The sequence below is a fragment of the Apium graveolens genome, chromosome 11, assembly GCF_009905375.1.
Source record: "Apium graveolens cultivar Ventura chromosome 11, ASM990537v1, whole genome shotgun sequence".
Lineage (NCBI taxonomy): Eukaryota > Viridiplantae > Streptophyta > Magnoliopsida > Apiales > Apiaceae > Apium > Apium graveolens.
Genome location: NC_133657.1, coordinates 41612285 through 41637378, shown reverse-complemented (window position 1 = coordinate 41637378; position 25094 = coordinate 41612285). Strand labels below are relative to the sequence as shown.

Below are 25094 nucleotides of genomic sequence, written 5' to 3'. Positions count from 1 at the left end.
AGCTGGTTACACTCTCTACCAGATGGTTCGATTACTACTTAGGAAGATCTTGCTCAGAAGTTTCTTACTAAATTCTTCCCTATGGCGAAGACAGCTGCAATCAGGAATGCTCTTACTCAATTTATGCAGCAATCAGGAGAATATTTATATGAAGCTTGGGAGCGCTACAAGGAGATGCTTAGGAAGTGTCCTCATCATGGAATGCCTGATTGGATGATCATCACTTGTTTTTACAATGGGTTGGGAGCACAGTCTAGACCCATGCTCGATGCAGCAGCAGGCGGAGCATTATGGGCAAAGACCTATAAGGAAGCTTATGATCTAATTGAACTGATGGATGCTAATGAATATCAGTATCCAACCCAGAGATGTCCACAGGGCAAGGTAGCAGGAGTTCTTGAAGTGGATACAGCTACGGCTATCACTGCTCAACTAAAGGCGTTGTCTATGAAGATCGATTATCTGGCTAACTATGGTGTTAAGCAGATAATTAGTGTTTATGAGCTATGTGCAGGTTCGCATGACGGGGTAATGTGCTATATCTATTGACTCAGCTCAGTTTGTGAGCAACTTTCAGAGATCGCAGCAACCAGTTCCAGACACTTATCATCCTGACAACTGGAATTATCCTAACTTCAGCTGGAGCAACAATCAGAATGTGATGCAACAACCATTCCAGCAGTTTGGAAATAAGCTATTCAACCCTCCTGGTTTTCAGCAACAAACTACACCAAAACAACAAACTCATGGTGCATATCTATCTTCGAATGAAAAATCTGAATTGGAGGAGTTGCGGCTTATGTGCAAAAACCAGGCTCTTATATGCCAAAGCCATGTTGTTTCTATCCAGAATCTGGAGAACCAAATAGGGCAAATTGCTAACGCCTTATTGAATCGACCACCAGGAACGCTTCCTAGTGATACAAAAACAAATCCAAGAAAGAGGCAAGTTGAAGAACAGGTGAACGCCATCACCTTAAGGTCTGGAAAGGTCGCAAGCCCCCAAGTTCAGCAAGACGAAGAGCCTGAAAAATTTCAAGTTTCAGAAAATGCAGTTGTGGTTGAAGAAGAAGTGCAGAAGGAAGAAGAGGTGGAACCAAGGAAGACTACTGTGGAACACACTCCTCCTGAGGGTAATACAGGGGAGAAACATATCTATCCTCCACCTCCTTTTCCTAAGAGGTTGCAGAAGAAAAAGCTGAATAAGCAGTTTGAGAAGTTTTTGGAGGTGTTCAAGAAACTTCATATCAACATACCTTTTGCTGAAGCTCTTGAACAGATACCTAGCTATGTGAGGTTTATGAAAGGTATTCTATCTCGGAAAGTGAAGCTCAATGACTTAGAGACTGTTTCTCTAACGGAGAAATGCAGTGTTGTGCTGCAACAAAAGTTGCCTCCAAAGCTTAAAGATCCTGGAAGCTTCACTATTCCTTGCACTATCGGAAACTTGTCGTTCGACAAGTGTTTATGTGATTTAGGAGCTAGCATCAATCTGATTCCCTTATCTATCTTCAAGAAGCTTGGTCTGCCTGATCCGAAACCAACATACATGTCATTGCAACTAGCTGACCGTTCCATCGCTTATCCACGAGGTATAGTTGAGGATGTCTTGGTCAAGGTGGATAAACTCTTCTTCCCTGCTGACTTTGTAATTCTTGATTTTGAGGAAGATAAGAAGATTCCCATTATCTTGGGAAGACCATTCTTGGCTACAGGTCGAACTATGATCGATGTGCAAAAAGGAGAGCTTTCGATGAAGGTTTACGATCAAAAGATCACTTTTAATGTGTTCAAGGAAATAAAGTTACCCACAGCTAAAGAGGAGTGATTTAAAGTAGAGCAACTGCAGGTTTTGAATGCACCTCCGTGGAAGAGGAAGTTAGATATGCCATTGGATTCTCTTGGGTTAGCAGAGCTGAATATTTCTCAGGAGTGTTTTAAACCATTTATTCAAGAAGCTCCCACACTTGAGCTCAACCCTCTACCAGATCACTTGAGTTATGCATTCTTATGTGCACCCCCTAAAAAGGGGTTGAGATATATTTTTAATGATATAGTGAGTGGCCGAACGGATCCTCTCATGCCTATAGAGGGTTCTTTTCCTGTGCCACAGGCAGTTGATAGGACTGGTGTTGGTGATGAGCAGTACAGGCGAGTAATTAGGCGTATGAAGGCCATGCACGACATTCATCATCATTTTGCTACAGATTTGACACACGCTTTCGGTACTGTTGTTTAAGACACTGGTGGCAAGGTTGATTGGCCACCTGATCCTTCACCCGACGAGGGTGACTCTCCTGCTAACTAGGTATGCCTGAAATCCTTATAATTACCTTCAATGAGGACATTGAAAATTTTAATTTTGGGGTTGATAATGTAAGGATTAGTAGTGTGTGTGTCCATATAGATTCATATAGATTCATATTGCATGTTTAGTTGTAGTTCATTCATATTTTTGCATGATTGTTCATTTAGGACATATTTGTTTGTGTTAGATATATTTGATAATGTCATGACTAATATGATTTATGTTTAGTTTTCAGATCTTACTTAAACAGGACAAATCAGTACTTAACTGAAATCAGCACTTATACTGAAGTCAGAACTTAAGTTATCAGTACTTAAGGTTCAGGAGATTTTTATCAGAAGATAATATCAGGACTTAAAGGAAACGTTCAGATAAGGAAGGCGGATGATTGAAAGTAAAAGAAGATCAAGACAAACGTAAGAAGAGATATGCATGAAGAAGGAATTCTATGAAGAATAGAATACTTGGAAAAAAAGATATCTGATTGATATATTTTAGGAAGCAGAATTATATTCCATATCAATTAGCAATTATCTTGTAACTATGTAGTATATAAACACAGACATAGGGTTTACACTATAAGTGTTATCGTTATCGAGAATATTATTCATTGTAACCCTAGCAGCTCTCGTGATATTTGTTCATCACTGAGAGAGGACAGTTCCATAATGTAACAGAATTTATTGCTTTGAATAAAGTCTGTTTTCTGTTACTTGTGTTATTAGAATTAGATTTGATTGTGATATACACTGTATTCACCCCCTCTACAGTGTGTGTGACCTAACAAGTGGTATCAGAGCCTATCTGTTAACACACAAATAGTTTAAGATCCAAAAACAATCATGTCTGAAGTAGAAACTCCAACCAAACCCACCAAAACTGAAGAACCACCAAAGACACAAATCCATAGTCGATATGAGACTATTAGAGTTCCCATATTGAAACCGTCTGAATATCCCATATGGAAGGTGAGGATGACTATGTTTCTGGAAGCTACAGATCCAGAATATCTTGACAGAATTAAGGAAGGACCTCACAATCCAACAAAGCTCGTTGTTGCAGTTGCAGGTGAAGCAGTAAAGTCTGTACAAAAGGAGAAGAGTGATTACACTGCTGAAGATATCGCTTCAATTGTTAAGGATGCGAAGGTACGACACTTACTGCATAGTGTCATTGATAATGTAATGTCAAACAGGGTAATTAACTGCAAGACTGCAAAGGAGATATGGGATGCCTTGGAAACAAGATGTCAGGGAACTGATTCGATCAAGAAGAACAGGAAGACAATACTCACTCAAGAGTATGAACACTTTGACTCAAAGCCAAATGAGTCATTGACTAATTTATATGACAGATTTGTCAAGCTCTTGAATGATTTGTCACTGGTTGATAAGGAGTATGATCTTGAAGATTCAAACCTTAAATTCCTGTTAGCTCTTCCTGAAAGCTGGGATTTGAAGGCAACAACTATAAGAGACAACTATAATCTTGATGAAACGACTCTTGACGATATTTATGGGATGCTCAAGACTCATGAACTCGAGATGGAACAAAAAAGCAAGAGGAAAGGAGGAAAGTCAAGGACAGTTGCTCTTAAGGCTGAAGAAGAATCTTCCAAGACAGCTACCTCAAGGAAAGGCAAGGGTAAAGCTCTATTCACAAAGTCTGATACTGAGTCATCAAATTCTGATAGTGATGATGACTCATAAACTGAAAGCTTGCCTGAGACGGATGCTGATGAAGAGATGATGAAGCTGTGTGCTCTTATGGTGAAAGGAATCACGAAGATTGCATACAGGAAGTTCAGGAAGGGAAAGAAGTTTTCCAGGAGAGGTGCAAGTTCTGATAAGAAGAATTTCAGAAAAATTGAAGGCAAAGGAGGAAAGTCTGACAGAGGAGATTATACAAATGCCAAATGCTACAACTGTGGTGAAAAAGGCCACATATCTCCTGATTGCAAGAAAGTGAAGAGTGACAAAGGCAAGGCTCCTGTCACAAAGAAGAAAAACTGGACAGACACCTCAGTTTCTGAAAGTGATGAGAACTATGCCTTGATGGCAAATGCTGATATGGAAAATGCTGAAAGCAGTACTGAAGCTGTTGAGTTAAAGGTACCTCAAACTACTTATGCCTTTCATACTGATGATATTAATGAGTTGAGAAGATATCTTAAAACAATGTTCATTAGCTATAGAGACCAAACTTTAACATGTGAAAGATTAACTTCTGAAAATCTTGCTTGTAAAAAGAGGAATGATTATTTAGAAAAAGAGTTAGTCATGTTCCATCAAACTCAGAAAGATAGAGATGATGCTTTCTATATTAGGGATGAAGTACTTAAAATGAATGAATCTCTAAAAGTTGAGTTAGAAAAAGGAAAGAGAGATTATCAGGACTTGGACTAACTCTGGCAGAACAACTCAGAATTTGTTAAGTAGTGAAAACTGGAAAGAGAGCTTAGGTTATGGAGATGATAAGAATGATAAAGGAACTGTAGATATTAAGCCTATAGTTGTTAAACAAAAGCCAAAGTTAAAACCTGTTAAGTTTGTAGCTGTAAAGTCTGATACTGAGAAATTAGAAGTTAAAAAGGAATTAACTTCTGACAAACTAAAACAGGAAAAGACAACTGAAGTAAATGTATGCTTAATGACAAAGAAGCAGCTTAAGCATAAGCTGAAAGATGTTAAGAATGCAAACAAGGTAAAATCACCTAGGAAAAATAGGAATGGAAAGGAAGGTGTGAATAAAAGCAATGATTATAAGCCTATTCCTGATGCTCCTAGAAAAACATGTCATAACTGTGGAAGTTCTAACCATCTGGCTTCTTTTTGCAGGAAGAATAAGAAAATAAACTCCTTACCTTCAAAGTCAGGAGTTAAGAGTCAGTCTGATAGATATAAGCCACAAAATCCTTGTTTTCATTGTGGTAGTTTATGGCATTCCATTTATACTTGTAAGGAATATCATAGTCTGTACTTTGATTATTATTAAATAAAACCTTCTTTAAAGAAAGTTAGCATTGTTCCTTCTAGTGTAAGTTCTGATTCAAAGTCTGATAGTGTAAATTCTGATAAGAAAAATGTTAACATAACCTCTGTTGCGAAATCCACTGCAAATGTTAACAAACTTAATAAGGCCAAAGGATCCAAGCAAGTCTGGGTCCTTAAAACTAATCATTAGTGGTCTTTGTGATTGCAGGACAACAGGAAAAACATCCTAGTTCTGGACAGTGGATGTTCAGGACATATGACTGGAAATAAAGCCCTGCTATCAGATTTTATGGAGAAGGTTGGCCCAAGTGTTTCTTATGGAGATGGCAACATTGGAAAAATATTGGGATATGGCAATATCAATCTTGGGAATGTCATCATTAAAGAAGTAGCTCTAGTCTCAGGACCTAAACATAATCTGCTGAGTGTTAGTCAAATCTGTGACAGAGGTTATCATGTGGATTTCTTTGAAGAACACAGTGAAGTTGTAAGTAAATCTACAGGCAAAGTTGTTCTGAAAGGATACAGGCGTGGTAACATTTATGAAGCCAAGCTTTCAACAAGTACTGATGGTTTTACAGTCTGTCTGATTAGTAGAGCATCAATTGAAGAAAGCTGGAACTGGAACAAGAAACTCTTTCATTTAAATTTCAACAATATAAATGAATTAGTCAAGAAAGATCTTGTGAGAGGACTTCCAAAGTCAGTATTTGCTCCTGATGGCCTTTGTGATTCTTGTCAGAAGGCTAAACAAAGGAAATCTTCATTCAAGAGCAAGACTGAATCATCAATTCTTGAGGCTTATCACCTACTACATGTTGATCTATTTGGTCCTGTAAATGTCATGTCTATTGCAAAGAAGAAATATGCTATGGTCATAGTGGATGAGTTCACCAGATACACATGGGTGTATTTCTTGCACACAAAAAGTGAAACTGCATCTATCTTGATTGATCATGTCAGGCAACTGGATAAATTGGTCAAAGATTCGGTGAAGATTATAAGAAGTGATAATGGCACTGAGTTCAAGAATTTGATAATGGAAGAGTTCTGCAAAAACCATGGAATCAAGCAGGAATTTTCTGCTCCTGGAACTCCACAGCAAAATGGAGTTGTTGAAAGAAAGAATAGAACTCTTATTGAAGCTGCACGAACTATGCTTGATGAAGCAGAGCTTCCAACCTATTTCTGGGTTGAAGCTGTGCAGACTGCTTGTTTTACTCAAAATGTAACACTCATTGACAAGCATGGAAAGACACCATATGAGATGGTGAAGAAAAAGAAGCCAAATCTGAAATATTTTCATGTATTTGGATGCAAGTGTTTTGTTCTTAAGACTCATCCTGAACAGCTATCGAAATTTGATCTAATAGCTGATGAAGGAATCTTTGTTGGATATCCACTTTCCACAAAAACCTTCAGAGTCTTTAACTTGAGAACAAGGGTGGTCAAGGAATCTATCAATATCTCCTTTGATGATAAGAAAATTACTGGACTTGAAGATTTCAATGATCATGATCAGCTGAGATTTGAAAATGAAGACTTAAATTCTGATACTGTAAATCCGGACAGTCTAAATCCTGATATTGCAAACTTTGATGGATTAAGCTCTGATGTTATTGAAAGTGTGATGACTACGCCAAAGGAAGATGCACCTGTGCAGGGGGGGCATACTAAAGATGCAACCACATCTCAAGAAGCATCAGAACATACAACTGGCTCTTCAAGTTCTGATTCATCAAGTTCTGATAAGCCAAGTTCTGATAAATCTGAAAATTTAAATACTGAAGGATCCAACTCAGAGAGCATAGTTTCAGGGGGGAGCATCAGAAGATGTTGATGAAGATGGCATGGATCATGGCGGAGCATCGAGTTCTAGAGAAAACCTTCCATCTGTAAGGAAGTGGACTAAATCACATACACCTGACTTAATAATTGGAAATCCTGATGCAGGTGTTAGAACTAGAACAGCTACTTCAAGTGAATGTCTTTACAATTCTTTTCTTTCTCAGACTGAACCAAAGAAAGTGGAAGAAGCTCTTCAAGATGCTGATTGGGTGCAAGCAATGCAGGAAGAGTTAAATGAATTTGAAAGAAACAAAGTCTGGACCCTAGTGCCAAGACCAAAGAACAGATCTGTTGTTGGTACAAAGTGGGTATTCAGAAACAAAACTGATAGTGATGACATAATTACAAGGAATAAAGCAAGGTTGGTTGCAAAAGGATATTCTCAACAAGAGGGAATTGATTATGATGAAACATTTGCACCAGTTGCTAGATTGGAAGCCATAAGGATATTTTTGGCTTATGCTACTCACAAAAAGTTTACTGTCTTTCAAATGGATGTGAAAAGTGCTTTTCTCAATGGAGAATTGGAGGAGGAAGTATATGTTGAACAACCTCCAGGATTTGTCGATCCCAAATATCCAAATCATGTCTACAGGCTTGATAAAGCACTTTATGGCCTTAAGCAAGCTCCTAGAGCATGGTATGAGACTTTAGCTCAGTTTCTTCTAGAAAGTGGATTTAACAGAGGAACTATAGAAAAAACACTGTTCTACCTCAACCATGGAAAGGACTTACTTCTAGTTCACATTTATGTTGATGATATCATCTTTGGTTCTACAAATGACAGACTTTGCCAAAAGTTTGCCAAACTGATGCAGTCAAGATATCAAATGAGTATGATGGGAGAACTTAGCTATTTTCTGGGCCTTCAAGTCAAGCAGAATGAAGAAGGCACTTTTATTTGTCAAACCAAGGAGACCAGAAACTTGCTGAAGAAATTTGGAATGCAAAATTGTTCAAGTGCATCCACTCCCATGGCCACTACAACAAAACTGGATAAGGATACTGGTAAATCCGTAGATATTACTGATTACAGAGGTATGATTGGCTCTCTACTCTATCTAACTGCTAGTAGACCTGATATCATGTATGCTACCTGTCTTTGTGCAAGATTTCAAGCAGATCCAAGAGAACCTCACTTAACAGTTGTGAAAAGAATATTCAAGTATCTTAAGGGAATAGCTGATTTGGGATTGTGGTATCCCAGAGAATCAGATTTTAAACCAATAGGTTACTCAGATGCAGATTTTGTAGGTTGCAAAATTGACAGGAAGAGCACAAGTGGAAGCTGCCAATTTCTTGGAGGTAGATTGGTTTCTTGGTTTAGCAAGAAACAAAAGTCAATTTCCACATCAACTGCAGAAGCAGAATACATTGCTGCAGGAAGCTGTTGTGCACAGATTCTTTGGATGAAGAATCAGTTACTGGATTATGGGTTAACATATTTTAAAATCTCTATTTACTGTGATAATCAAAGTGCTATTGTTATGACAGGTAATCCAGTTCAACACTCAATGACAAAGCATATCAGCATTAGGTACCACTTCATAAGGGAACATGTGGATGAAGGTACAGTGGAATTGCACTTTGTTCCAACAGATCAACAACTAGCAGATATCTTCACAAAACCACTGTATGAAGCTACTTTTACAAGATTGGTAAATGAACTTGGAATGGTTTCAGGTTCTTTCTCTAAATCTGCTTAGTTTTGTTCTGATACATCAGACTTTATGATCAGTATTTACAGATATTACTCTCTTTGTGTATTTTGTGCCTAATTGAAAAATGCTTAAGTACTGATTGTTGTCTGATGTGAATTTCTAAACTCTGATAGTGAAATGACTGTTTCTGTGACTATTCAATCCTATGAGGATAACTGTGCTAGATGCTGACCTAGTAGTCTTTAACATACTAGAGATCCCATGTTAGAAGTAATTATTTATATGGAAATCTATTGACACAAGCAAATTCTGATATTGAGCTTAGTCACATTTACTTTATCTATCTTATTACTAAGTCCAAAACTAGAATAATGCTTCTCATCTATTAAGTTCTGATGTTAGTAAAACTGCTGAATGTACCAAGTGCTGATAAACCTCACTTATCAAAAGAAAAAGGAAAAGAAAAGGGAATAAAAATCAGGTACTCCTTTGAGATCTAGAGTAAAAATGTGGAAGGGACGACCCAAGTGCATTGCTAGTATTAAGTAATATGCATTAGAAAAGCAAATAATTATTTTTCTTGGTGACTTTTCACACTCTATGATTACTGGAGAAATACTCTGATAATAGCATAAATTCTGATAAGCAGACGTGACTCACTTACACTGAGAAGCCACTGTAAAATGGAATTTCAAAAGATGCATAAAATAAGCACAAAACAGTTGAGGTGGACTCATGCATGAACTCATTCAATAGTAGGCTTCAGAATAATGATAGATTTTAAGTAAAGTTCTTAGTTATGCCTTATTTCTAAGATGTCCTAAAGTGAATCAGACTTTACTCTTTGTCTGATATTTCGCTTAATGCACACACTTACACTCCATATGAATGATAACAATTACTGTGGCGATCAATGTTGTTTTAGATGAACAGTTTATGTGTCAGATTGCATAAATTCTGAGGACAGGTTCTGATGGAAGTTCTGATGATTAAGTTCTGAAGAACCAAAATCAAAATTTGTGTGAAGAATTACAGAAATAGGCAATCAACTTTTCAAGTTACGAAATCATGTTCTGATGACTGTTAGGTTCTGATATAAGTCTAAGTGCTGATATTAAATTCTGATTCTTTACTTGACTTATTTGTGGTTAAAATCTGAAACAGTCTTATTTTAAATCAGACTATGTTTGAGTGGAATATTAACAGTTAATACAATTAGGGTTAGTGGTACACGTCCATACACAGTAATTTTTACTTGTTTCTTGTGCGCATTAAACCCTGCTTTACACTTCTAATGGCTGTTGTTATTCTCCTCAGTCTAGGGAGACGAGGTAGAATTAATTCTACCTGTCAGCATTAAATTTTTCTTGCGTCTCCTGGCATTCCATTGCCTATATAAACCAACACTTCACTCCAGTCAATACATCTCTCATTTTCTCTCAAACTCTCAAGCTCTCACTCTCATCTATTTCTCTCTCATCACAATCATGATGAACTACAACTTAGCTCTAAACTATGATACTTTCTCTCTCACTATGAGCTGTCCAGAGTGGCAGTAGGAATGGCATGTTACTGCTATTCCTGATAATGTTTGGGACTCTGTTCCCCAAGAGGTTCTGACAGACCTCTTTTTCTTTTATATGGATTACCATCGCCATGTTGAGCGATTGGAAGAAGCACGGCTGGAAGCTCTTCGACAGCAGGAGCGAATCATTCGTCTCGCTGTTCTGTTTGTAGAGAGTAGGAAGAAGAAATAGGCTTTGTAGCTTAGGACACTCTTGTAATCTTGTGCTGTAATTTCAATTTCATGAATGTATTCTCTTAATATATTAATGGAATTTTTATAATTTTGCAAGATGTTGTCTCTGAGTTGTTTGAAATTCTGATACATTTTTAAATCTTGATTTATCCATATTCTGATGACCATTTTATTACTGATACAAATCAAGTTCTGATTCTGACGTGGCAGTACCTGATTCCTTGATTTATTTTTTTTGGTCATTCTCTCAACTAATGTATTTTTACAGAATATTGGTTTCATAGTATAAATGATTTAATAAGTGGGAACAGTTTAAATTTTAAATTAAAACTGAATTACCTTGATTAATGGGATTGCTTGGTAAGTGGAACGGTTTTTCCTTGAAAAACTGCATGTGATAAGTAATGATTACTGTTTTCCCGTGCCCATTAATTATTCTTCACTGCTGCATGTCTGACGGGTGTCCAACGGTTACTTTTTCTACCGTGTATAAGTAAACGAGAGAGAAGATTGTAAAATCTTTTATTTACTTTCGCACTTTATCTTTCTTTACTTCTATTCTCTCTCATCTCCTGATGTTGTTTTTTATACGGACATTTTATCAAACACCTTATAGGCAACTTTAATTCTCAATTTTCTCATGGCACCTATGGATTTGATCATAGATGGAGCCAAGTTCATTCCCAACAACTATGCTACAATCTTAAATCATGATGAAGCTCCATCTGAGTTGCACTTTGTGCAAGATCTTCTAGCACACAGTGAAATTGGGTATGCATTGACCCAGCCTCAAGTCATTTCCAGCCAACAAGTTCTGACGTTTTGGCGGACTGGGCATTTTGACAATGGTGGTGCTACTGGTACTCCAAGTATTATTTTCGAAGTAAATGAGGTTGAACATGTGGTAACTCCTGGAGCAGTTCACAAAGCTCTACATTTACTAGAAGGTTGCATTTTCTCAACAGTGGAGGAACCAGTGTTACAGCAGCTCATGGCAAATTTGGGGTATGAGAAGAGTTTGGCCAAGCTTGGATAGTTGAAACGAGCACAAATCAGAAAGGAATGGAGCTTTTTCTTCGACTGCATCAGTAAAGCATTTGGCAATAAGTGTTCCAACTTTGATGCCATTCCAATCATGAGTTAGCACATCGGGTATGCTATTTTTCACCAAACTCATTTTAATTTTGCAAGTGCTGTGCTAGGCTTTATTGGGGATAGGATGACAGAGGATAGAAATGTAGTTTACTTTGCTAGATTCTATCATCTTATATATACCTTTTGCTGTGCTAATGAACCCCAACCAGCCAGTTCTTTATTTCCACCTTTTAAACTTGCAAAACGTGCTTTTAATGACTTGGTAAATGCTGACCTCAAGAAAACGGTGGTTAGACCCTTACAGATACCTCAGTCTGTAAAACAGATCTTGGTAAATGCTGATGCTCTAACCTAAAGATTTGTTTACCCTGATGTACAACCCACCACCACCACCCAGACAACTCAACAACCATCAGAACATACCACACATACACCTCAATCTACTCAACCTTATGTCAGAACATATCTCAAAACTTCACAGCTACCTCAACCTTCATCATCAGCACATACTGTGAATCCTTCATCTTCCAAGCCCAAGAGGACAAAGACTGTACCTCAGACAACACAGAAGAGAATGAAGTTTGTTCTAAGAGATGAGTCAGATAGTGAGGAACAGGTTCCTGTATCAGAACCTGTTATAAGAGAAGCTGAGAAGGTCTCTTTTCAGAAGGATACTGGAATTGGGGGATCTAAGCTTCTCAAAAGGCTTAGAAGAATGACTTATGTTGAAACTCCCAAGGAATCTACACCTTCAAAGAAAAGAAAGAAATAGAGAGCTCATAGGCCAGCTTCAGATGATGAGGAAGCAGCAGCTAAGGAAGGAGATGAGGAATCTCTGATCTCAAAAGAGCCAGAATTTGCTGAAGCTACTGCATCTCCATCTTCATTGTCACCAACTCATGAAGCTCCTGCCACAGATAAAGCATCTACACCACCTGTGTCTCCTGTATATGAACCAGTATCTACTGAAGACCCAGGCACAAGTGCTGAAATTGATATTCACAATCTAGTTGTGCCTGAGGTTCTCTATTTAGAAGCTCCAATAGCAATAAATCCATCAACAACACCACTTACTGATGCTAATGAAACTCCATAATTGTCTGCAACACCTTCTCTGCATCTAGATATTGATGATCAGAATATAGGTGAGCATCAGACTATGGATGTTGATCAGAACTTGAAAGAAGATCGGCACTTAGAGGATGATGTTGAAGTCTCAATTGCTTCTCATACTGTTCTTTTAACAGAAGATGCTGATTCTGTCAGTTCTGATATTGCAAATGCTGATGATACTGGTGATGATGCTATAAATGCAGATGCTGATTAACCTGGTCCTTCAGGACATGCACCTCCACAAACTATTTCTAAATCTGAACTAGTCAAGAAGTTTGTTCGAGGAGAAGCACCAATACCTTGGAGTGAAACTCCTAGAGGACAGGAGTTGACTAAGGAATAGAACACAGTTACCTTTGTTCCATCTGAAAAAATTCTTGCTGAGCAATTGGCGAAAGCTGATGAGATGCTAATTAATGATGATTTCAAGACACAGCTTCGAGCCACTGCATTAAGTACTAGACATCTGCAAGGTCTACATTCAACAACTCATGCAGAGTTACATAAAATTCATGAAGAATTGCTCAAGCAAGAAACGATTAAGAAAATTGACAAGAAAACTTTCTTTCAACCTACCTTTGACAGAGTTGCTTACATTGAGAAGACCCAAGAGAAGCAACAGTCTCAGATTGATGATATTTTGAAAAATCAAGCTTCTCAGCAATCTCAACTCGATGAAATCCAATCCTCAGTGGAATTGCTTGTCTCTCTTCTCTTACCTGCTGATGCCAAAAAGGGGGAGAAGGTAATTAAGTCCAAATGCAAAACTGTTAAGAAACTGAAGGGGAAGAATGATGAAAAAGATGACCAGGGAAACTCTGGAATGGGTGGAGGTCATGGTCAAGGTAGTGGTTTCTCATCAAGAAGAGCTGAAGCTACAGGCCATAGAACAAGTTCTAATACTGGAAAAAGAATTACTTCTGATACTAGTAAAAGGATAAGTTTTGATGAACTTTTGGATCTTGATGAAGAAATATCAAGACAGTTATTTCTTAAGGAAAATCCAGGAATGGACTTTGAGAGTCTGATGGAAGAAGAAGCTAGACTTAAGTCAGAAAAAGTCAATTCTAAATCTGAAGCTTCTATTGGTAAAAAGAAACTTCCTAAGGCCAAAAGCATTGTGATAAAAGAAAGGACAAATCCTGAAGCAAGCAAGGTCAAATCACAATTTCAGATAGATCCAAGGTCCAAGGGCAAAGAAAAAGTTGGTGAACCTATAAAGGTTTATGTGCCTCCTGTGGATGAAGAAATTACTGTTGAAGATGCTGTTCTTACTCTGACTTCTAGGAAGATTTCTAAGACAACCTCTGACATGGCTCAAGTTGTTCAGAGTCAAGATATAGTTAGTTTTGATATTATAAAGAAGCAAGTAACCTCTGACATAGCTCAAGTTGACTTGATATCAGAAGATAAGGAAAAGGAAATCTCTGACATTGCTCATGTTAAACCCTCAAAGTTACTCCTACCAGGATTCACCAAAGCCAAACAGACTCAACCTTTAAAGACTGCATCAAGTGGTTTTGAAGCAAGAGTGGTTACTGGAAAGGAAGCAAGAGATAAATCTGGATTGGGTAGTGCTGATGAAAGAAGAGTAGAGAACACAACCAATGATCCAACTTCCTTAAGTGAACCAGGTCTTGGAGCAACTCCTGAAAGATTGAATCAACTAGAATCTGTACAGATGGTTTACCATACCTACTTGAAAGAACACATCTTGTTGTACTTCATGACAGATGGTAGGGTTTATCATATAAGGGAAAATGCTATTTCACTGAAGTATTTTGAAGAATTGGAACATGTATTATTTTTACTTCAAATGAATGACAGAATAACAGAAAGTGTTGCAAACTATTTGAATAATCAAATTCAGAGATAGAAAAGGCTTTATTCTGTAAAGTCTGACAGCACATATCTTCCAAGGTACAGAGATCATAAGGGTGATATTGTTGAGATGAAGCCTAACTCTGCTAAAATTATAACTACCTTTCTGGGTTATAAGGCTGTAGAATTCAATCTTGAGTCTGACAAGGCGTATTTGATCAGACTGGATCAGGACATAAGGAAAGCTAGAATTAATGATCTCAGGGCTGCTATCTTTCAAACTGGTGAAGATTCTGTAGAACTTAAAGATGCTAAAAGGAGGATGATTGATGAACTCAGATATGCTGAGAGATGTTTGTTAAAGAAATATCTCAGAACAACTCCTGACATCAGAGAGATCAGAAAGTGAAGCCAAGTCAAGATCTACAACTGCTCAAATTCTGATATGAATACAGACTGAAGTTGTTATCAGTAGTTAAAGTTGGTAAAGCTTTAAGGACTGTAAATTATAGTTATCTAGTCAAATTCTCATGCATTTGTACTTACTGTTTTTGACATCATCAAATATCTGTTAAACTTGTATATTATACTAATTTACAAGTTGGGGGAGATTGTTAGCTATATTTGATAATGTCATGACTAATATAATTTATGTTTAGTTTTTAGATTTTACTTAAACAAGACAAATCAGTACTTAACTGAAATCAGCACTTATACTGAAGTCAGAACTTAAGTTATCAGTACTTAAGGTTCAGGAGATTTTTATCAGAAGATAATATCAGGACTTAAAGGAAACATTCAGATAAGGAAGGCGGTTGATTGAAAGGAAAAGAAGATCAAGACAAACGTAAGAAGAGATATGCATGAAGAAGGAATTCTATGAAGAATAGAATACTTGGAAGAAAAGATATATGATTGATATATTTTAGGAAGCAGAATTATATTCCATATCAATTAGCAAATATCTTGTAACTGTGTAGTATATAAACACAGACATAGAGTTTACACTATAAGTGTTATCGTTATCGAGAATATTATTCATTGTAACCCTAGCAGCTCTCGTGATATTTGTTCATCACTGAGAGAGGACGATTCCATACTGTAACAGAATTTATTGCTTTGAATAAAGTCTGTTTTCTATTACTTGTGTTATTAGAATTCGATTTGATTGTGCTATACACTGTATTCACCCCCTCTACAGTGTGTGTGACCTAACAGTTTGTTTTTATGTGATTTCATATAGTTGCATTTGCATGCATATTTAGCATGATCCCTTAAGATGAACTATGATATTTGATAAGTTGATGTTGATTTCAGTGTGGTGATGACGAATAGAGGGATGTTTAAGTCTTAATGAATTGATTTACATGCCAGAAACAAATATTTTCACAAAGTCTTATAGGGTTGCTTTTGATCTAGATCATGATCATACTTGTTTATTGTTGAGATTTATTCACTTGGTTATATTTAGAATTTGTGATATTCTCGTAATGACGTAAAAACACTGATTTTTTTATCTGGAGAAAAACTTGGATTTCATTGCTAGTTGTTGTAAGGCAAGGCGTCAAATGGCTAGTAGCCGGCTCATATTTTTATGAGTAGTCTAGGGTTGAATGAGATAGAACGAAACACACTCATTCAGAAATTGTTGAAAAAAAGAAAAAAAAAGAAAAAAAAGAAAGAAAAAAAAGAAAGAAAAAAAAGAAAGAAAAAAAAAGTATGTGTTTATGCATAATTGATCAAGAGTGAGCTCTTTAATACTCGAGTTATTAAGTTCTAGGGGACTTTGTGCCTAGTGACCTAAGGGTTTTATAGTCTGGGATCCGCCAACCTAACGCTCGCTACATGGGTATTATTGCATAAGTCTTTTGGGACCTCATTCATTGCACGGTCAAATAAGCATCTTTGTTATGTGTTCAATAATAGTGTGAATCCTTGTATAACTCTAGTAGAAAGGAGATGTTGTGAGTCATAATGCGTTTATTGTCTATTCTGTTTATAAACTTTTGATTGTTTCGATGATAGATAAGTTATGGTGTGGCGCCCTCTAAACCCGGGTCAGAAGTTTGGGGTCCACAACACATACACAATATATAAACATGTATAGAAAATATTATTTGCAATGACCCTGCTTCACATAACCACGGATCGCAACAGGTTAAAGTATGAAAACAAGCCACAACCTGAACTTATTATTACAACGTATCAAATCCCAACTAATTTAATTTACAACTGGTAATAGAATCATTCTTACAATCTGACTATCTCTCTACTACATGAAGCTCCTGCTAGCTCGATCCCAACTCAAACTGGAACCTTAGCCCGCACTTTGGACTGAGGAACTTCTCTATCATCCATATCTTTTTTAACTGTAAAATATATAAAAAGTTTCGCAAGAGTGAGCTAACTAGCTCAGCAAGTCTTAATAGGGATAACTGAGGATAAGTAATAATCAAATGAAATGATTCAGAGGAATCGAGTTTCTTTTTAACTAATCATTAGAATTGGATATTCATTTTAAGTTTTAAAAACCAAGGTTAGGCTGCTGATCAGTCACGCACTAACCCCGAGCAAGCACACAGCACTGCTCTAATTACTGGATCCAAGGCACACATTGGCCTAGCTTGACCATTGGTATGGTCTGACCACGAATCTGGTCCACATATATAAAACTATCCAATCCTAAAGCAGTTCAATATGATAAACAATATAATTCGATAAAACAAGATCATAATCAATGATGAAACTCATGGATATCTCAAGGGTATATCAGGGTATGTGTAAGAAATGATTTTTAGTTTGTAAAATGATCAGATATTAAACGAATACTGATTTTTCAAGGTATAGTTCTTTGATGTTATAAAGAATGGTTGGAGTATTAAAGTTTCCGTGTTTTCAACAATTTTCTTCCAGTGTTTGGTAGTTAAACATTTGGGGAGTAGTATCATATCTGTGTGGTTTGGTGTCTGAGGATCAACAAAGGATGATTTACAAAGAGTAAGGCTTATGGCTCAAAATCAAGAAAAAATCAGGGTACAAGGTTAAACAGTTTAAAGCACTTGTATTATAAAACAGGAGTTATGTTTAATAATAGCCACATGTTATGAAACAGTTCGAAAACATTGGTAATATATCTTGAAGAATAGTTCGGAAATACTTGCCTTACAGGCTTTACAACTATTACTGATCAATTTTGAGCCGACTCTGCCGCTCAGGCTTTAACATCCAACCACTAGATCCCATTGGATTCGACTTCGACACTCGGGTTTTTCCGTTGAAACTCTACTGAGCTCGTCGACTGATTGCTAGGTTATCTTTAGTTCATCATCCACTTTCAGTGTTCCCGACTATAACCTACAGGGTCGAAATACCCTATGTTAGACGTCTAAGTATGCTTGACATATCCTCGATACTAATTCTTACCCAATGATATTCAAACCTGACTTGTAATTATGAATACTATAACAACACACGCAACAAATAGGGTTCACAATCTCGAAGATTGGTTCGGTGTTCGTTTTTCGGAAAATACATATACTTTTTATTTTATGGAATCAGGGTTATTGATTTGGCAAAATATTGCTTCACATCGTACAATCAAATTTCTTATAAAATACATACATATATATATAGTTTCTCGACGTCCCGATATTCATCGGATACGTAGTTCGATTTCCCGGAAATCGGACAACGTTCCCTTTGTTTATCGGACTACCCGTCGACACATCATCGACGTCAATTCATCACAACAATCCATAACCACAATAACCAATATCCCTAACTTCCCAGTCACCAATTCAATAATATTATTAATTATTATTCGCATTTTATATTTATTTATTTTATAAAAATTAGGACTCAGAATCGCGTCATCACAGTCCACCGTCGGCTCGTCGAGGCTCATCGCCGACGGCGATAAAATTTACGGGTACCCGATGGATTCCGGGTTTCCAACGTAAATTCTACCGATTAAATTAATAATAATACCTATATTATTTTATTATTTATTTCATAAAAGCCATCAATTCGATCCTGCAGATCATAAAAATTCAACTCAGCATAGTAATAAACCGAGAATTCAACATATTCTTTCCAACAGCAAGATTACAGAGACACAACTGCACACGCCCACGCCGACGCGCGGCACTCGCAACTGCTTACACACACACAGTCACATTCGCACATGTATACACACACAAAAACGCACCTACACTTAAGCACATATAGATACACAGGATATACATACATACAAAATAGAGTGACAGGAACGATAACGGCCGGAAAAAAAAACGGCGATGTTGGCCGGGAAGCCAGAATTCGGAGATATGAATCACCACGAACAGGGAAGGGAAAGGAGAAAAACGATTGAAAGGAAGAAAGCAGAGGTTAACATGGAGTTTAAGTGAATAATCGAGGGGAAAGAGACTGAGACGAGGATGATTGATTTTGCTGCCAGGGAAGAGATAGGGGAGGAAGTAAAATAAAATGAATAAGTAAAGTAAAAAAAATGATATGTAGAAACTTGCCACGTATCTGCAGTTTAACAATATCCCAACACGTGTCCTTTTATGGCTTATAAGCCCGAATTTTAATCCAAAATTCGATTTTAGTGAACCGAGTCGTATTTAAATCAGATTCAGAAAATCACAGAAACAATCTTAAAATTTTCTAAAAATCCCAAAACTAACGAAATAAAATTTTCATAATTTTTAAAGCATTTTTGAAACGCAACTCGTACCCGCAATTCATAATTAACGAACCGAGTTGCCCTTAAAACAAACTCAGAAAATCGTGAAAATAGTCTTAAAATGTTAGAAATATCCCGAAGTTTATAAAAACATAAAATTTGTAATTTTAAAATAATTTCTGAAACGTAATTTATACACGCTTTTAACAAATAAACGAATCAACGCGCGGGTAAAATAAATCCCGAAAATTTCCAAAATAATTTTAAAATTCTCGAAATATTCCAAACTTAAATAAATATGAGTTTCATAATTTTTGAAGAATTCTGGAATTAAATGCCAATTTTACAAGTAAATGTAATCAGAAAATCATGCAGGGTTAAATAATTGATGAAATATTGATTTCTAAATTTTGTAAAATCCCAAAAATAATTATTATAATTATAAAATCATAAAAACAATTTTAGAGATACTTCAAGTATTTATACAAATAAATTTGCATTAAATCCATATTAAAAGTGAAACAATTTAATACAATTCCTTAATTAATCACGCGAACAACCCGGTATATCATGAATCACACCTAGATAATAATCAAACAACACATAGTGGTCAAAACCAATACACATATTTTAGTTAATAATTTCCATAATAATCACATATTTAAATAATTCAAAAATACGCGGGTCGTTATATATGGTTATTGATCTAGTATCGAGAGTATATCTGTTAAGCATCCACACATGCACGTTTCTGGTTTGTGAGTTGGTTTGTGGGATTTATTCGAGCTCTGTTTAAAGTCATTGCATTCTTAGAGGCATTGGCTTATTCATTTGGTTATGGTTATTCTGAGGGGATCGATTGTATTATCATTTAGTTGCATTCACGTGGTTGCATTCATGCATTAGGTTTGTTTTGTAGTTTTGAGTCTATTTATGCTTGAGGACAAGCATCGATTCAAGTTTGGGGGTGTGATAAATTGATTTTATATCCACTTGGAATGCTTCATTACAAGCTTAAATTGGTGTTTTGGACTCAAGTTATTGGTATTTTGATGGGTTTTTGTGTTATTGCATCTCAAGTATCAGTTATATGAAGAAATGAGCTTTTAAAGGAAATATGATAAAAAGTGATCATATTTGGAAGCCAAGGCCATTGTCATTGTAGAGAATCTCAATAGCTTTGCGTGGGCAGTTGAATCGCTTAATTCTGACGAGTAGAACTCAAGTTATGGCCAAAACAAGATTCATCAGAAATTTTTCCAGACAGTAGCTGAGCGTCCGCTCAGCAGAGCTGAGCGCCCGCTCAGCAGAGCTGAGCGGCCGCTCAGGGCACGGCTGGTCGCTGATTTCGCTGAAAAGCCTTTTTTTAGTGGAATTTGATGATTTTAAGGGTCCAGGTCCACTAGGGGCGTATATATACTTAAAAAAAATGGGTTTTCATCATCCGGGAAGATTGGGATACCAAGGAGAAGACCTAGAAGCACAGCACAACTCCGAAAAAGAAGATCTTGTTTTCAACTTGTGATTCTTTGAATTAGTTATAACTTTGGATGCTCGTTTTTGTTCTTGTTGAACCTAGATCTCGTTTATTCGTACTTTAATCATTATTCAGTTTATTAAGACCTTGTTTTATACCATGCTTTCATTGGAACCCATGGTTACGATGAGTTTGATTATGAACTAATCGTTATCGTGGGATTCTAGCGGATTTACTTATGGATTTCAATAAATAAATTATTCCGATATCTTGGTGTATGGTGATTGATTGATATCCTAGTATTGGTTGTGCTTATTCGTCTTATGTGTGTAGCTAACATATAAGATAGTGTGTTAATCTCTATTGAAGCGACAGTGAATATAGAGGTTTAGAACTTGTCATGCTAGCATAGGTTCATGTATTTGTTATGCATGATTCGTAGGTAATTCTAACCGTTTTACTTTCCCTATGTTATCAAGATAGATAACTTATGCTTAAACCGTTATGTTGTCAAATTTTATAGACATATAGGGTCTCAATATAATTGGTGCCTATTCAGCTTCTATCTCTTTTGTGGATGTCTAGTAGAATGGTACTCGTGCAACAAAAGTTGGCATTTATCAGTTTCGTGTTATCTGATTAGTGTCATCACCATCACGTGCTAAGGTTAAGAACAATAAGGCTATTGAATGAAGTAGTAATGAAGTTAGAATCCCATGTTTATCATATATAGTAATTCAACCTCAATATTCTTAGTTAATGTTATTTAGTATAATCTCTTAGTTTAGTAAATACCCAATTTGTTATTTATCTTAGCATTGAGCGATAATCATAAATTGTTGCATAGGTGCATAAATTGAACTTAACCTAAACCAGTCTATGTGGGAACGAATCTGATTTATATCTTATACTACTTGCGAACGCGTATACTTGCGTGAATATTAGCTCGTGTTTTCGCCCTAACATTGTGGCCGGAAATCAACAATCCTTGGATCGGTTTGCTTCCTGTTTGTTCAGTCTGAGTTGTTGGGTTTGTTTTGTATTGATTCGAGGGAAGAATCGAAGAGAACGAGTGTTAAAAAGGGGGGGTTGCAGGCGTCAGAACCCGACCGGAGTTCGGGCTCGCCGGCCGAAATCTGGAAAACCCAGATTTCCGGCGGCATGTTCTTGAACTCCGGTGACCTGACCCGGTTCGTTCAGGGTTGACCCATTAACCCGATTTAACAGACCCGCTTTTGATCTTTAAACCACCAAGTTAATTTCCAGAAATCTGTTTTTGACAATTTCTCTTTACTTTTAATTCAAAATTCAATATTTTATTTTTTTAAAATCATTCATTTATTTTTCAAAAATCATTTATTTATTATTTTAAATTCTGAAAATCATTTACTTAATTATTTTAATTTCCAAAAATTTATTTTCTTTTATTATTTTTAAAATTCAATTTGATTTAATTTTTTATAATTCATTTTAGTTAATTATTTATGGGTTTAATTAATTGATTAAACATTTAATCAATTAATTATATTTATAAATAGTTAAAAAAATGTAAATTATTCATAATTAAATTCAAATAATTTCTAAAAAATACTTTTAAACTTTTTTAAAAAAATATATATTTTGGTATTTAAAAATCAATTAATATTATAATTAATTAATTTAATTCTATTTAAATCTTATTTTATTCATAACGAATGAACCGTTCGTCCGTTTATTACGAAACGAACGCGTATAGACTCAGAAAAACATTACGCTTCCAATAAAAATACTTTCGAGTCCTAATTTCTTTTGTATTACAAAGTCATTTGATTTGTTAGTCTTTTTGAGTCGGTATTTGATCGGTAAACCCTGTTATTGACCTGATTTCAATTCTTAACATATTGAAACATATCTATTGACTATCTGATTTATGTGTCACATGAAATATGTGATTACGTGTTATATGAATACCATGATTATGTGCTATGTGATATGCATGCTATCTGTCTATAGTTTTAGAATGCCATGATTAGTTATAAACGATGGGGTAGACATCAAGACGTATCGTTACGTCAATTGAGTTTGATTCTGTCAATTAAGATAGTCCTTTTATTTATAGAATCGAGTAGCAAGGAGTGTAGTCGAGTATTAGACGGAGTCAGTGGCCAGCAGTTGCCAGCCAAGATTATAGTGAAAGGTTATCAAGCATACCAGGCAAGTATCCCTACCCTCACTTATTATTCAAGTGATGTTTATTATAAATCATATTGCACAAGTACCTACATCTTCATTAACCATTCAAGTGATATTGACTCTAAATTCTATTATATCAGTTTCTATACTATTCATAATCAGAATAGTTAACATTTTACATTTCGCTATAAATTACTCTATACAGTTAAACTTTGAATTGAGATTAGCGAATAACTAATTGTTCTAGTTATTTCACCATCGGTTGTTGAGATAACTCTAGACCATGAGAAATGGAGAGTTATGTTGTTGAGGATGTCCTTTGGTTTGACTCTTTTGATTAAAAATTGTTTTATGGATTAGATGGTTGTGTAAGAGGCCATGGCGGTTGTCCAGTGTGAGCTATGTATTATACAAGATTTAATACCTTGCTAGGCCGATATGTGCCGTGGGTACCCCTTTGTTTAGTTGGATATGCTTTAGCGTACCGGTGTTGCTCCGCGGCTGATCACCGGCGGCAACACACCGTCGTTCGAGGATCCTAATCCAAAATAAAAAGATATATAAAAATGCTGTTTATTATCAAAACTTATATCAGTTTTTGATACTGTTCAGATATTGTGGTTTGGTTTTGTTCATCAGATAGATTATTGTTGTTGTTTTAAATCATAAGCTATATACTGCTTGCTGAGCATTTATTTCACTCATACTTGTTTATTATTCTGATTTTTTTCAGCTAGGCTAGAGTAGGCCTGAGTTTCAGGTTTGACCAGAAGTCGAGTGCTTGTAAATAGTGTGGTGGGTTTTCCAGGTAGGCAGTTTGGGACGCTTGAATAGTCTAGAGGTTTGTAATAAAATTTGAATAATTTGTAAAACTAATTAGACTTATGGTTTATAATAACAGTTGGTTTGTATTAGTGCATGTTCCATACTATAACCTGTGATCGATCCAGTTACATGCAAGGGGTCATATTTATTATATTATTCCGTTATTTCTATTTTAGTTTTGTTTATTGGCTAGTGACCCCCAAATCTAGACCCCGGGTCTGGAGGGCGTCACAGGTTGGTATCAGAGCTACAGGTTATGATCACTGAAACAGGCCTAGGATTGTCATAAGTGATTTATAGGAAGATCACATAAGATAAGCGCGTGTAGTTTACCTCTTATAGGGTTAAATTTAGGTTTTGGGCTGGGTTATAGTTAAATTGTTCAGGTTCCCTGTTTTATGTTTAGATCTTGGATTTTATGCCATTGCGTTGTTATTTTGTTGATTTCTGAGATGGTAAGAAGTGATGAAAGAGGTTAGAAGGTTGTGTTATAACCCTATCCACCATTTGTTGGTTTATTTGAAATGTTGAGCAAGAGTTTGAAAGGTTTGGATAATTCTTCATAAATTTTCTTTGTGTTATTATTCTTGAGATAATAAGCAGGATTATGTGATAATCAGGTCACATGTGTTAACATGGTAGCAAGTTTATGATATTTTAAAAAGGGATAATGCTTGAGAATTTCGATATGCTAAAGGATTGCTACATATTTGACACAATGCTTGACAGATTATTATATATGTTTCTTGTTTCTTAACAGAATAATGGCACCAAAGATGAGGAGTAATTCAGGAGAGGATCGTACCGAGAACCGTACAGATCCAGCGATTGTCTATATGTTGGGACTGATGCAGTAACAGATGTTGCATCTTACGCAGCAGCAACAACAGCAACAATAACAACAGCAGCAGCACGCAGCAGCACCACCTACAGTGACTTTTAAGCAGTTCCAAGCTGTGAAGCCACCTGAGTTCAAGGGAAGTGCTGACCCCGTGGAATCCAATGCATGGATCAAAGAGATCGAGAAGGCTTTTGACCCAGTCGGAGTAGGAGCTGAACAAAAAGCCCAAGTTTGCAAGCTACTTTCTGAAGGGCGAGGCAAAATATTGGTGGGAATCCACGCGAGCATTGGAAGGAGGTGAGGTTGTAACTTGGGAGAGGTTTACAGAGCTGTTCCTGGAGAAGTATTTCCCGAGGTACATGAAGAATCAAATGGAGCTCAAGTTCTTAAACCTGACACAGGGTGATCTTACTGTCGCTGAATATGAGGCTAAGTTTACTGAGTTAGCAAGGTTTGTGCCAGACCAGGTTAATACAGATGAGAAGAATGTAAGA

General features: G+C 36.3%; 1 non-coding gene across 1 annotated transcript; it reads right to left on the bottom strand.

Annotated features, from left to right (window-relative positions):
* Positions 1-96: 96 nt before the first annotated feature.
* On the bottom strand, positions 97-203 carry LOC141699216 (small nucleolar RNA R71). The gene has a single exon (XR_012565694.1). It is a non-coding gene; the product is annotated as a small nucleolar RNA R71 (small nucleolar RNA).
* Positions 204-25094: the final 24891 nt, after the last annotated feature.